The sequence below is a fragment of the Solanum verrucosum genome, unplaced genomic scaffold, assembly GCF_900185275.1.
Source record: "Solanum verrucosum unplaced genomic scaffold, falcon-dt-bn FXZP01000287.1, whole genome shotgun sequence".
In the NCBI taxonomy this organism is placed as follows: Eukaryota; Viridiplantae; Streptophyta; class Magnoliopsida; order Solanales; family Solanaceae; genus Solanum; species Solanum verrucosum.
Window position 1 is genome coordinate 16,730 of NW_026020292.1, and position 16,734 is coordinate 33,463.

Sequence of the window (16,734 nt, forward strand, 5' to 3'; positions counted from 1 at the left end):
CTTTCAAAGGTCATAACTCGCTCATACGGACTCGGAATTGAGCAAACTCGGTGGCGTTGGAAAGATCGTTCCGAGTGCTATGCAACCATAACTGGAAATACTTCTAACTCATCATGAGCTAGAAGTTACAACTGATCAAAGTTGGCCAAAAACTCACCTTTTCCATACTTAGCCAAAATTTCCAAAACTTTAAATTCTTTCCAAAAATGAAAATTTCCAATTCTAAGCCTCTTCAATTATTTCACATTGCCGGATGTTACAGTTTAGGTACACCTTTTCTTGTACTCTTACGTATTTGAAGTTCAGATTCCTCTATAGGATTTTGAGATTCATAACTCCCACTCGGACAAGGAATCATTTCTTGATCCATTGAATTATCAAGTATGTTTGACAACATTACCTGATCTTCTGAATTCAACATTTCGTACAGAGGCTCAACTTCACCTATTTCACCCTTTTTGGGAAAATCATTTTCCAAAGACATCTCGTGATACAATTTCAGTAATACTTTCATCCTTCAGTTCATCGATGAACACATATCCTTTAGAGCGTTCAGAGTACCTTATAAAGATACATTTCTTTCCTTTTGGACTTAGTTTACCAAACTCACCAAAACGATCTTTAATATATGCAGGACAACCCCACGGTCGAAGATCATTCATGTTTGTTTTATGACGAGTCCAAAGTTCATAAGGAGTGGAAGACACTGACTTAGAAGGCACTTTGTTTAATATGTAAGCCACAATCAATAATGCAACTCCCCAGAAAGAGATTGACAATTTTGCCTGCGCCATCATTGATCTTGTCTTGTCTAATAATGTTTTATTCCATCTTTCATCTACACCACTTTGTTGAGGTATATAAGGAGTAGTTAACTATCTAATAATACCATTTTTCAGTACAAAATTCTTCAAATTGTTTTGACAAATATTCACGTCCTCGATCAGTTCTTAAAGCTTTTATGCTTTTATCTAATTGATTTTCAACTTCATTCAAATATCTTTTAAAGCACTCAAGTGCTTCAGATTTATGAGAAATCAAATAGACATAACCAAAACGCGTGAAATCATCAATAAATGTACTGAAATATGTAGCACCAGACTTTGCCCTTACATTCATTGGACCACAAATATCTGAATGAATTAATTGAAGTGAGAACTCAGCTCTCTTAGCCTTTCCAAATGATTTACGCGTAATCTTTCCAGCAAGACAATTTTCACAAGTTGGCATTTCAATTTTGGTGAAAGAACCTAAATGCCCTTCTTTTGCCAACCTATTCATTCGATCTTGCCCTATGTGACCTAATCTAGCATGCCATGTAATAACATCAGCATCATTGTTACTTGAATAACATGCCATTACACAATGGTCAACATAATAGTCATAAGTTGAAGGATTACAATCTAATACGATAAAACGAAGTCCAAAACCATATAAAACATTATCTAGAGTTATTCTAACACCATTACAACTAAAAAACAAATCAAAACCAACGTCTAAAAGAACAGACACAAACACTAAGTTTCATCGAATCTCTGGAGTATATAGGACGTCATGCAACATCAAGGAACGACCATCACGCAAGTCCACTTTGCAAGTGCCTATACCTTTGACTTCAAGCGCATTATTTCCTACGTAGATCCATCTTGATTTAGATAAAACTCAACGAAACTCCACAAACGCCTCTCTATCTAGACTCACATGGTCGGTGAATCCTGAGTCTACAATCCACATAGGATAAGATTCAATTAATAAAGAAGTGCTAGAAACATATGTAGCACTTAGAGATGCGTTTAGAAATGCTACTTTTTTGGGCTCGGTACATTCACGAGCAAAATGCCCCAATTCTTGGCAATTGTAGCACTTCATTTTACTCTTGTCTCTTTTCATGAAAAACCGTTTTCCTTTCTTGGAGTTTGGATTCTTTTTTTTTTCTTAGAGAGTCCTTCTCCAGTCTCTTTGTCTTTCCCATTTCTTTTCCAATTTTTCTTGCGCTTGAAGCATGAAGATTTTGTACCATTTGATTCTGCCACAAAGGCATTAGAAGCAGCTTTAGCAGCACCAAGGCGCTCATCTTCAAGTTCAACATGACATGCAACATCGGAAAAAGTTTTGATGCTATCATTATGGGTCAAGTTAACCTTCAAATGTTCCCAATTATTGGGAAGAGACCGAATCACTGGCTGAACTTGTTGTTCATCTGAAAGAACATGGCTAGCACTCTTGAGTTGAGCTATCATGTCTGACATCACCCTAAATTGTTGTTTGATATTCTGATCATGACGTTTTTGTAAGTGTCAAACTTGATAGTCAACTGTCGGAGGCGGGTTACAGACGTACCCCCATACGTTCCTCGCAAATGTGCCCATATAGCACGAGTAGTAAGAAATTTCTCACATTCATGTATGAGGTCATCAACTACAGAACTAACTATTATTGCACGTGCAGTGGAGTTAGCCTTTTTCCAAGCTTTGTAAGCTTCAAGATCCCTTCTGTGTTGTGCAGTATTACCCTCTTCTGGCTGATTCAAAACATGATTAATACCTTCCAAAGCATTTTGCTCTTCCAGTACATACCATATTTTACGACTCCAAATGTCGTAATTATCACCGTTAAGTTTTTCACCTTTGTTTAAGTCAGCAATGATACTTTTTGATGCCATGTCTGTTATTGACATATAATTAGGCAAGAATTTTAATCAATTATGCATGCGACATACACATTCAAGCAAATTAATTCTTATAAAGATTTCATATTTAACGTTAAATCGAACAGACACGTATGCATCCAATCATCATCTACAAACTAAATATTTAATCAAAATTCAAATCTAATTTCTTAATGTGTATAATTAATATATTGAAGACTTTGATAACAAGGATTTTTAAGTCTAATAACATAATTTGAGAGAGAAAATCAACTACATAATTCATATCTTGAAAAAACAAATAAGCAACAAAGTTTACAAGTAATTCAAAGACTAAAATCCTCCCACAAGTCTTCAAGACAACACATGTAAACCCTAAAAGGTTGACTGGGCCAAATATCATGATAAACATCAGTCAATCTATTACCCCAAGGTTCACGGAGAGAGTTTGTTAAATAAGCTAAGGCTCTCCAATCTGAAATTTCCGTATAATCAGCCAGTTCAGCCCATTTTATTTCAAAAAGGTGAATAAAATCACGTGCTGACATATTAGGGGACATTTTTAATGACTCAAACTCTTTAAATTTTTTCTCTTTTCCCCTTCGAATGGCCCTTTGGATCCTTGACTGATTTTGTGTCGCCCTTGGGACAACAATCTGTACGATTTCATGCCCTCGGAAACATCTTATGACGGCTTACTCTTCTACCTTGTCCCTTTGCTCGACTTTGAGAACTCCTACTTGGAGTAGTTTGAGCATGTTCCTGTTCAGCCATATCTGAAATGGGAACAAAACAAAAAATATGGTTAATACCATTTAATGCGACAATATATGTCACAAATTTTCGTAAAAGGCACGGAACTGCTCAAGGAACATAAGAATTAAACTAATTTATCGAGACCAATTTTAATGCACATATTAAAAGTATAATCTAGTCAAAATAATTGGTCATTATTCTTTATGAAATTAAGAAGATAACTCATGGAAAAAATAAAACAAAGTCAGCCTCAATCTGATTTGACCATTTGAATAAACTTATGTTAAAATAAATCAAATAAAAACTTTATCAATATAAAATGGTAATATTCTTCCTTTGACTATTTATCAAAGAAATAACACTTTATGATTCCAAATGAAAAGGTACAATATTTTATTAAATAAAATATATGTACTCTTTAAAATAAAAAAGGACTGTTTTTTTTATAAAAAAAAAATTGATTCGTCCTCCTTTGACATGTTTTTCCTTTTCATGTGGGACCCTCTTTATTGTTTTTATTTTTAATCCTTAACAGAAAAGGACAAAACAACAAAAAAACAAAACAACAAATCCCACCCTTCACACGAGTGAAAAGGGAAAACAAACAAAAACATAATCACTTTTAATAAATGAAGAGAGAGAAAAGGTCTTCTAATTATACTAAAACTCAAAAAAAAAAATCAACAAAATAAATATCACCCTTTTTATTTATTTTCTTCACAAATTTCTAGCATTCAAGATATCTATCTTATGCTAAAAAAAAAAACCAAAGATCAATGAAGAAGGAAAAAAAATATACGGCATGAACCTCTTTATTTCTTTTCATATTTATACTCATAACATATCTTCAAAAAAAACAAAGAAACTTCCCAAATTCCTGGTCGAATTCAAGGTGTTCATGTGGTACTTTCGATCTCAGATTAGATGACATAAAATATGAGATTCAATTTTATGATGAGTCTAATCTTTTCAATTTATATCAGGTTAGTATAATCAGTGTTACACTTCAAGGAATTACTATGCAAAATTATGGAGTAATTAACCTAGCTCTGATACCAATGATAGAATTTAAACAAAGTTTGGTACAAGATTTGTGTACCTTTGATTGTTGTAGCGGAATGAAATTCACGAACTGAATTATTTGCTCCAAATCCTTCTTTGAATCACTAGGAAACAAAGATAGTGTTTTACAAACTAAATGTTTTTTGTTGTGTCTTTAATCCAAGTCTTTTTGAGTTTTTGTTCTTCTTCCTGTTTCTCTTTTCTGAAGTATTACAGAAAAAAAGCAAAAAATAACTTAATTTAAAAAGGAGAGAATAGTAACTATTCCCACCCCTTTTTAAATTAATATTTATCTTCTTTTTTTCTTTTTTTTTTTATTCAGCAAAAAACAATCTTGGGTTGGATCGGGTAGGGTCGATCCACATGGGCGACCCAAACCCAAAACTTACAGAAACTGTTAGAATTTACATTAAAGCTTGTTCATCTAAATTGTTGATTTTGGTCAAAAAAATTTACTTTCAAAATTGAAAAACTCACTCAATATCCGTCCAATTACCTCGAAAATTATGGCAGTCATCCGCACAAGTCATAAATAATATACAAAATCTAATGAAAAGGGAAAAATAGGAAAAACATGAATAAAACTCAAAAGAGCCATAATGATCATTACATCCTCCACTAAAATGCACGCTCGTCTGTAAAGGTAAAAAGAAAGAAAGTAACTTAACTGCTGAAAAATTGAGATATCTGTTATGCATGTCTAGCTCAATCTCCTAAGTAGCTTCTTCCATTGGATAATGTCTCCACTGCACCAGGAGAAGACCCACGTAGAGAGTATCGGGTGCTCGAGCACTCATTGACTTCGACGAATAATTTGTATATATGTTTATAGAAAATATTGAAAGATTGATATAATTAATTCTTGAGCACCCATTATACAAAAGATCTGATGGGTGTTGTGGTTCTCAGACTGAAGTTAAAGCTTGTGTTCATGCCCTCGAGTGTGAGGGTTCAAATTCAGGTAAAATCAGATATTTTTTAATTGGAAAAAAGGCAAACTCAAGTTTTGTTTTACATTTTTACTCTTCATTTTATACCTTTTCACTGCTATTTGCTTTTTTTTTTCTTTTTGATTTATTATGTTTTCACTTTTCTATTTTTAGTATTTCAATTACTAACTAAACTATAAAAATATTAGTAAGCTTTTAGAAGAAAACCCTTCTTGGCAAGCAACTTTACGTTAAAGGAAGTGAGCACCGATAACATTCATGTACCATCTCGCAATTCAAAATAACTAGGAAGAAGCTTATAATTGGAAATAGTTATTTTTGGAAGAATTTAAAAACTGGAAAATTTGTCTAAGTTAGGAAGAGTGAGTTTTGGCCATTTTCAAACGGCCATAACTTCTAGCTCAGGATGAGTTATGTATATTTCCAGATATGGTTGGAAAGCCCTTGGAATAATCTTTCCAACACCGCCAAGTTTGGGCAATTTTGAGTTAGGATGAGTGAGTTATGCCCTTTGGAAGTTGGGTTGTTGGAATAAGGAAAGTCCAATCCGGATTTTTGAAGGGTAGTTTGGTTTTTTCCTTACCCGATTAATTAAATCCATTTTAGTAAATTAAGTGGGGTCAAAAACTGAATTAGTTCAGTTTACGCTTTTGAGAAATAGAGTTAGGGCTTTTGGAGAAAGAATGCAAGAGAAAGGAGAAGAGGAAAAGCAAGATTCGCCAAGAACGATCGATTTTGGTTGTGGATTCGCCAAGGAATTGATCCTACAAGGTATGTGAGTCTCTCATAGCGTTGGGTTCATTCACCCACGCGTCAAGCATGTTTAATTCAGTGAGATTCGTCCTAGAAGAGTTGGAAAATTGATGTTTTTGACAAATATTCTTGAATTCGAATGTTGTTAGCGAATTAGGATGAATTGAGAAGTTTATGAGATCCTTACATTGAGTTTAGGTTTGCTTTGAGTTAGTTTCTTGAGTATACATGTTGGGCATCGAGATTTAAAACGAATTTGAGGAAGATAATCGAATTTAGGTGGGTTGAGGTTGAAAAACGAAGAAGGAAAAAGTCGAGTAAGGTTCATGAAACAAGTCCGCGTCGCGGACTTGCTCATCTTGTGAACAAAAATCTGCTCCGCGTCGCGGAGAGGACGCGGACTCCTCTGTCTCAAAATTTAATTTCGCAAGCATTTATTTAAAAACACCTCCGCGTCGCGGACTTGTTCCAATTTTGGAACTTTTCTCAAGTTTAGCTATTAGAAATCAATCCTAAACATCAAGAGACCTTTCCTATCACAAATCATAATCCTTGAATCCATAATTCAATTCAAGGAAAGTTAAGAGTCAATTCAAGTGAAGTTAAGAGTCAAGTTAAGTGAAGTCGTCAAAGTTTTCAAGGGTCTTTTACAAATGCTTTAACTTAGTTTTAAGACTTAAGTTTCAAGTTAAGCAAAGAGTAAAGAGTTGAGTTCATTTCTCAAATAGCTATTAGGGAACTAAGTATTCCCAAAGAGTTATGACATTTGAACAAGAAAAGGGAACATCGATTCCAAGAAGAGCTTTTAAGCTAAGTTTTGAGTAATTATCTCAAACCAAAGAAAGAAGTTGTTTTAAAACATATGAGCTAAGTATATTTTGGGAGTAGTATTGAGCACCGATATGGGGATGTGAGTTCATATTAACTCAAGTCTCCATAAACCATGTAGTCATCATGGGTTTTAATGGGTCATACTTTTTAGATGATCACATAAGTTAAGCTAGTGGATCCACTAAGTTAAGTAGTTCTATATGACGGCAAAGTATAGGACAGTCTGGCAGCGTGATGGTAAAAACGTTGTATCACCACTTAAGCTCATAGTAGTGGTTGTCGGTTAGAGAAACTCCCATAGTAGTAATTGCATGGTTCCTCAAGGGGTTTTGCTTAGTATGAATGGGGGTATGGGACTTCATTCATGCATTGCACAAGTAGACTTTGAGATGGAGCATGGTATGTTTTTATAATATTATGATTATGATTTTGACGTCATGTTTTAAACAATTTTCCTTTTCTTTATATTGCATTTGTTTTAAACTGCTTTATAATGAAATGTGTTCAGTTAAGTATTCATGAGTTGAGAAGAGGGTAAGTGTTTCTTTCATAATCTTTTTCGAGCCTATGTTTGTTAGCATTCCAACTAGCATACTCGTACATTCAATGTACTGATGCTAGTTGGCCTGCATCGTCTTATGATGCAGACACAGGTGACCAGGATCAACATCTAGCGCCTCGTTGATCAGGTTCAACACTCTGAGTCAGTTGGTGAGCCTCCTTGCATTCCGGAGGACTCTTTTATCATTTGCTTTCTAGTTTTCAGTTGTTAGGATGATCGGGGGTCCTGTCCCGACATCCCTCTTTGTTTTAGAGGCTTCATAGACAGATAGTATTAGTTCTTTGGTCTTATTAATTTAAGTTATACACGTTTAAGACTTGAATTTCCATTTTTGGCTAAGCTATTATCTTTTAAGTTATTACATGAGCTATATCTCTTGTGTTTAAGTCTTCCATTGAGTAAGTAAGCCAGGGCAAGGGTTCGCTTGGGGCCAGCAATGGTTTCTCGAGTGCCGGCTACGTCCAGGGTGTAGGCTCGGGGCGTGACAATTCAAATCCTGAATCCATCAATGCACTGCACCTTCATCGATGCTATCTCCTTGGACCTCAACTTCCGAATCTGTATGTCCAAAATTAGGGGTGTACAAAACCGAACCGAAAATTGAGTCAATCCGGAAAAAAAAACCCAACTAGTGGTTTGGTTTGACTTGGTTTGGTTTTGAAAAAAAAAAACTCGACTATATTTGGGTTGCTTTGGTTTTAACTAAAAAAACCAACCCGACATTATATATATAATTTTAAAATTTTATTTTATACATAAAAATATTTACTTTGATATAATTTTTAAATATTTCTTATACTTTTTCATAGTTTTTATCTTTTAATTTATTATTTCAAGTTTGAAACTTAGAATTATGAATGGGCCAATAAAGATTATAGTACACAAATGTTGGTAATTATAATAAAGCTTAAATCAAAATCAAATTAATACTAATGCAAAAAGAAAATCAATTCAACACTAAGAATGACAATAATATTGAATAGTTATTCTTTAGTTTTACATTGGTTTAGACAATTAAAATACATAATCTAATTTTAGTTTCCTTTAATATTTAGTCATGTAACTAATACTTATTAAACTTAATTTTAGCATGATTTAGTACTTTTAAATTATGATCATTTTCATTATGACTTGTTAATTTGCAATATTTGTTTTACACAATTTCACTATTATTATTTTTGTTGCATATTTTAGTGTCATTAGTCATATCATATTATGTTATATTTTTAAGAAACATCTTAGATAGTTGTATTTTGGTAGGACTAAAGAAATATTTGAAGTACAAGTAAACTATATGTTTGTATGAATAATTTACTGGAAAAACCCGAAACAACTCGAAAAACTGAAAAACCCGAGGTTGAAAAACCCGGGTTTTATTGGTTTGGTTTGATTTATAAATTTAAAAATTCGACACAAATGATTTGGTTTGATATTTGAAAAACCGGAACCAACCCGGCCATGTACACCCCTATCCAAAATAGCTATAAATTTCTCCTCAAAAGCTAGATTCTGATTCAATTACAGCGAGTCCCATATAATCACATGAAAATCATCAAAATGGTACTTCTTCAACATATACATATGAAATACCGAATGGACTAGAGTTGAGGTCAACTCAAATTTACTAATTTAAGAGTAAATCGAGGACATACATATAATGCAAAGAATTTTTTTGTAACATTTCTTTCGGAGTATACTGGGTTTCAAAACAATTGTTGCTTTAGGAGTATATGAAGCACCATAAAATTTAACAAATTTTGATTATTATAGACTTAAATGAACTTAATCACTACGAGATTTATGAAATATATGTTGGGTTTTAAAGGTGTGAATAGGAAATGAAGGGTTGTGACTCTCCTGAAGAGTTGTGACTATGTCAAAGGGTTGTGACCTTTATGAAAGGTTGTGTCCTTTCTAAAGGGTTGTGACCGCTTAAAATGTTGTGTCTTTTCCAAAGGGTTGTGACCTTTCTGAAAGGTTGTCTTTCTTTCCTAAGAGTTGTGACATTTACCCTTTGTTGGCTATAAATAGAGAGGTTTTCTCTCATTTTTCGGCATCGAATTCTTCCCTTCTTTTGCATACATTTCTTACAAAACAAAAACGATCGATCGTGTCTGTGTGTGTGGTTCGTTGCTATCATTTTGAGTTCGTTGAAATTATCGAAGTTTGAGGTACCGCTACTTCTTTAATGGTTAATCCATTTTATCTTGGGAGGAATTAATATACAACCTCGGGTATGTGAGGGGATTAAATTTCTTAAGGACACACAGTGAATTCTGTGGACTCGGATAGTTCTTTATTTTTTTTCTTTTCATCTTTTATTATTTCTGGTTTTCCAATCTAAATATAGGAGATAACAGAAATTTAATATTGATGATATTTTTTGTGGTAAGGAAATTACTTGTATTTTCTGTGTTCTTTTTGTTGGGAAAAGAAAAAGAAAAGAATAAGAGAACTATTTCATTATATGATAAAAGAGATCTGGGGTGAATTAGTACTGCTTTAATATGTTCGAGTATAATTTGTGTAGTATGTTTTACTTGGATGGGTAAGATTATTTTTATTTTCTTCCCAAGTGCATTGAAGCATTGCACCCCTTTAGTTTTCTTTTCAATAAGAAAAGTTATTCTGTGCATAATGGTTAAGATATGCACTTCAATTTATTTATTTTCCCTATATTCTTGGTTTATATAACTATGAGAAGAAGTAAATGAACAAATATTGTCTCCTAAAATATTTGAACATGAGTTTTGTTTCTTGTTGAAATTAAATTCTTCTTGAGGAAAATAGGAATATGATGGAAACTTAAAAAAAAAATAGCAAGAAAAGTGACTTGCATGGATTCATTGCTGACAGATAGAATATATATGATTCAATGAGAGTAAAAATCAGGTTCTATCTTTATTTCCCTTGATTATTATTTTTCTTTTTCTATCATTTATAAGTTATGAGATTTATTTCATAAATGTTAGGATAGATGGTCATTATGTGATGATCTCAGAATATGTCTTTATTATTATTAACATGTATTCTGTTTAGAGGGAAAAAAAAACTTTTGTAGCTTTCTACTCCATGTGAAATTTGGTTGTGTTTGACTTTTGGAGACTAAAATCTTCTGATTTTTTTTTGCTCCTTTGATTTGAAGAATATAAGAACTTCACGAACAAATCAGATTGTGTATTGGTTTGAAGAATATAGAAACTTCACCAATTTGTTAAATACTCTGTTTGAATGAACATTCTGACTTTAAGAATACAAAATCTTCGTCAGGAATATTAAGGCTAAATGATTTGAAAAAGATAAAATCTTCATAATTAGCTAGAAACAGTGTTGTATTTGAGGTTTCTGGAGATTAAAATCTTTTTGATTTACTACTCTGTCTGAATATGAAACTGATTCGAAGAATATAAAAACCTCATCAGAATTCAAGGTTCATTCGGTTAACGATTAGAAGAATATAAAAACTTCATCGTTAAAATAGAAACAAGTTGAATAAAGATTAAATCTTTATTGTTAGTATTCTAAATACTAAGTGGTTTGTCTAATTGTGACAGAAATGAAAAAAAAACACCAGTGACATAAAATTAGTGATTTTTGTGCCTGCAATGGGTGTTTCTATGGATTAAATCTCCAAAAGAAGACTTCGTGTTGCCAATGTGTATTTTGATGGTACACAATATGAAAGCATGAGAAAAAATATGTGGAAAATAATTTCAAATACTTGAAAAATATTTTTGAGAACATATTTAAAATGTGGGGGGTTCTTTACTTGTGATAAACACAAAATTAGACTTACTATCTAATTTAAATTTGAAAGTACAAGATATGAAATTTAATGACATTCTTGTATTATGTTAGATCCACAAAATTCTTGGAATATATTTGATATTGTGGTCGTTGAGTCTCTCTTTACTAGTATATGATATGACTAGTATAAAATCACAAAATTATATTACTCGTTCAAAATAATTGTATTCTTTGATGAAAAAGTTTCACTTAAAATATTGTGATTTTTCATGAAAATATGTCTATTGAAATAATTTTTTTTGTATAGACGTGAATATTGGTGAAAAGTGATATGTTATGTTTGTGTTGTAAAACAAACATTTGGGTCATAATGCCCTTATTGGACCGATGAGACTATGGTCATGGGTAATTCTATAACAAATTGAATGTTATGGAAATGTCCTTCTGAAAAGGACATATGTCAAGGTGTTGACTCTAAAACAATGTTTGTATTTGAGAAATTTATAAATAGTAAAGAACAAAATATTTGTGCGAAAAGGTTACCTCACAGAAGGTCTTTTCAAACTTAGTATTTCTGTTTGTTCTTACTTGCTTGAATCAAATTGTTTGTGACATAAATGTTTGGGACATGTCAATTACAAAACCTTGCAAAAACTGATCAACTTAGAAGTTTTGCCTAACTTTTACTGCAATAAATCAAAGGAATTTTAATACCTTAGAATTGATTTACACTAACATTTGTGATATGAAGTCAACATCATCTCGTGGTGGGAAAAAGTGTTTCATAAATTTTATTGACAATTGCACTAGATATTGTTATGTTTATTTGTTGTATGGTAAGGATGAAGCAATAGAAACATATAGGCAATATAAAACTGAAGTTGAAAATCAATTGGATAAAAAGATTGTCATGATTAGAAGTGGTAGATATGGAGAATATGAATCTTCTTTTGCAGAAATATATTTGGAAAATGGAATCATCCATCAAATTACTGCACATTCTCACCTCAATCTAATGAAATTGTTGATAGAAAAAAAAACAAACTTTGAAGGAAATGTTGAATGTCCTATTTATAAGTTTAGGTTTACCACAAAATTTGTGGGGGGTGCTATCATTATAGCAAAAGAGAACAACAAAAAGTTTGTATGTTCAGAAAGAGAGAAACAAAAAGTTTTGTTTGTTAGTAAAGGGAGTAACAAAAAAAAAAGAAAAAACTTTTGTTTGTTAAGAAAGGGAGCAACAAAAAGTTGTGTTTGTTCAGGCTTTGTTGTATCTTGTTAGAGAATTGTTTGTCGTCCCTTAAAGTTTATACAAGCAATAACTCTTGAAAGATAGTGATCAAACAATTTTCAATACAGTCTATTTCATATGAGAAATGGAAATGAGGGAACTATTCCCAAATGGGTCAAAATAGGACCTAAGACTTTGGATTGTATGTTCATTGGATATGCTACAAATAGTAAAGCATGTCGATTTATGGTTCAGAAGTCCGAATCGTCGGATAATCAAGTGAAGGGTCTAAATGACCTTGGAAAGAACCGAAGGAGAATGTACTTAATAAAGAGATTCAGAGGCGTAGTAAATGTCAATGGACAAATTACTTCATCTGGGTTTGATTTTGTAACATTTCTTCTTGAAAATGAGTCCATATAGTCGAAGAAGATATGTCTTATGTGGACTCATCCTATTTGAAAAGAGACTGTCAATAATAGGATAGATTCAATCTTGAGCAACCACACTTGAGAGTTGGTTGATCTTCCTCCAAGAAATAAACCTTTGGGTTCAAAGTGGATCTAAAAAAAAGGAAAAGAAAGTTGATGAAACTATTGGAAAATACAAAGCAAGACTTGTTGTCATAGGCTTTAGACAATAAGAAAGCCTTGTTTGACACATAATAGCCACTAACTAGGATTACATCAATTCAAATGTTAATTGCACTAGTTGTGGTATATGGCCTTCAAATTCGTCAAAATGGATGTGAAAACATTTTTTTAAAATGGAGAATTGGAGGAAGAAATTTACATGGAACTACCCGAGGGTTTTGTGGTTCCCAGTAAAGAAAAGAAAGTTTGTAAACTTGTTAAGACACTTTGTCGACTAAAAACAAGCGCTCAAATAATGACATGCGAAGTTTGACCAAACTATGTTGGCAAATGACTTCAACATTAATGAATGTGATAAATGTTTTTACATTAAAGACACTCCAAATCACAAGGTCATTGTTTTTTTTTATCTTGATGACATGTTGATCATCAAAAGAGACATTTCTGACATAAATGCTACTAAGCATATGCTAGAAAGTAACTTCGATATGAAAGACATTGAAGTTACTGATGTGATTGAAAAGGTACTTGACAAGTTCAAGTATTTGAATTTCAATATTGTCAAGACTCCAATAAATGTGAGCTTTGTACTTCAAAAGATGAAGACAAACATGACTCACAATTGGATTATGGTAGAGTATTGAGAAATATGATATATATCATGAAGTGTACGCAATCAAATATAGCATGTGTTATTAGTAAACTGAGTTGGTTCACAAGTAATCTCAATCAAACTCATTGTATGACAATGAAAAAAGTTTTGGAGTATTTAAAACATACTTAAAAACTATTGTTTTGCATTATAACTAATATTCAACAGTATTGGAAGAACATAGTGATGCAACTTGAATCACTAAGGCAAATGAAGTAAAATCCACGAGTGAATATGTATTTACTCTTGGTGGACGAGCAATCTCTTGGAAATCTTCCAAACAGAAATGTATCTCTCGCTCTACTATGAAATCTGAGTTTATCACTCAAGATAAGGCCGGTGAAGAAGTTGAATGACTCCAAAATTTCTTGAAAGTTTTTTGGCTCAAACCTTTTAGCTCTAGTATGCATACACTGTGAGAGTTAAATTTTCAATAGGTAGGGCATGGAGCATGATGTATAACGGAAAGTCTCGTCATATATGACGTAGACATAATATCGTTAGAGAACTACTCTCTAGTGGAATTATCATAATTGACTATGTAAAGTCAAAGGATAATATGACGGATCCACTTATAAAAGGCCTAACTAGAGAGGAAGTTGATAGATTATCCAAGGGAATGAGACTATTGCCGAGGACAATTCATTGTGGCGGTAACTCTACCTAGAAGACTGGAGATCCCAAGATTTAGGTTCAAGGAGACCAAACAAAGTCATTGATGACGGTTCAACATTGTCAAAATATTTTTTTTATAGTCCATTCTCATGATAAGATAATGTTCAGTAACAAGGATAAATGCATTAAGACTTTTTAGTGGTTTCTAAGTTTGATACAGGGTATATCAAATGGTGTATCTACTGGATAACACATTTAGAAATCACCTATGTAAGTGTGAAGTGTAAGCCGCTTCAAGGAGAATCCGATAAGGCCAGTTCTCTACGCACTTATAAATCAAGACGTGTTCATGACTGAAATGAACAAAATAATAAGAACCAAAAATAGTTCAAGGGTTGATTGTGTGACTTATGCTGTCTAGGTATACAACAAAGCTCGACGGTTCAAAGATATCAAATCTACCAATTGACCGAGTATATCCTATATATGTTCACTATGGAAAGTTCAAAGGGAAACCCACTTATCCAGATGCAATCAATCCTTACTTACGAATCACACAGTTTTTCATGCATATGTTTTAACAATAGCCATTCCCTATTCATGTGGGGGATTGTTGGGTTTTAAAGGTGTGAACAGGAAATGAAGGGTTGTGACTATGCCAAAGGGTTGTGACCTTTATGAAAGGTTGTGTCATTTCCAAAGGGTTGTGACCGTTTGAAAGGTTGTGCCTTTTCCAAAGTGTTGTGACCTTTCTAAAAGGTTGTCTTCTTTCCTAAGAGTTGTGACCTTTACCCTTTGTTGGCTATAAATAGAGAGACTTTCTCTCATTTTTCGGCATCGAATTCTTCCCTTTTTTTGCATACATTTCTTACAAAATAAAATCGATCGATCGTGTCTGTGTGTGTGATTCATTGCTGTCATTTTGAGTTCGTTGAAATTATTGAAGTTTGAGGTACCACTACTTCTTTAATGGTTAATCTGTTTTATCTTGGGAGGAATTAATCTACAACCTCGGGTACTTGAGGGGATTAAATTTCTTAAGGACACACAGTGAATTCTGTGGACTCGGATAGTTCTTTGTTTTTTTTTTCTTTTCATCTTTTATTATTTATGGTTTTCTAATCTGAATACATGAGATAACAATATAATAAAGGTAAATGCATATCTTTGATGATTTTAAAGTAATTAAGACAAAGTCTTGTGCTGATAACACATTATGAAATAAATACTATAAAGTAAATACAATAGAGACATCAGACAAGTATAGAGAGACTGATATATTATTCATCGTCGAACTGATATACAATGAACTGAATTGTCTTCCTATTTATAGAAGAAAGAAAGTTGTTGCGAGGCTTTTCAGAAGTTACTGACAAGTTGTGTGTGTAAGCTACTTTCAAGTTGTATGTTTGAACTACTTGCAAGTTGTATATATGCTTAATTGCAAGTGTGAGGAAGTTGCTACATCAAGGATTTTCAAGAAACTCTGAGCTACTTACAAGTTGTATGTTTGATTACAAAATTATTCAAGAAAATTGTGTAATAGTGTATTTATAACAAACTTAATATTTTAAAATTGATATTTCACTAGTTTGAGAACGCAAACAAAGTTGGTACTCTAAGGAAAGTTTGGTAGTTGATTTGAAAGTGACTTATACATGTACGTATTAAATTTTGTATAAGTAATACCATGCTTGATAGTTGGCTAGGAGGTAAATTATTCATATATATTAAATTAATATGATGTTGGTTTAAATTTAAAAGTAATGAGAGAATCTATATATTATTTTATGGTAGGATAGAAGATGGAATAACTAATAAATGAATAATTAAACCTCGTAAAATCAATACATTACATAAAATAATTCATGAATTCTCTCGTAACTAATTTCCGCATAACTCTAACACATTGCCAAATGACAGTCGTTTAACTACCTGTAAGTTTACTATAAATTAAATCTCCCAAGCCTAAACGATGCAATTTTCTCTGTTTCAATTTGTTTATCCTATTTTAACATACATAATTTATAAATTTGAAATCTTAAATTAGATATATATAAACTATACCAAAATATTATTTAATTATATGATTTTAAATATATCACGTGAAACATTCTTTTTAAAACTAAACCAAAAAGAAAAGGAGAGGAAGTAATCTATTTGGTTGGTAGAATATTGATTTTGATTCTTTGTATTAATATAGTAAGAAATTAAATCATTGCAGTAACATCATACTAATTTCCAAAACTGCCAGCTTTGCATGAAATAACTCTTATCAAATCTCTCTCTCAAACACAGAGCAGTATATAGCAAAGAGATAAAGAGGAAGAGACTT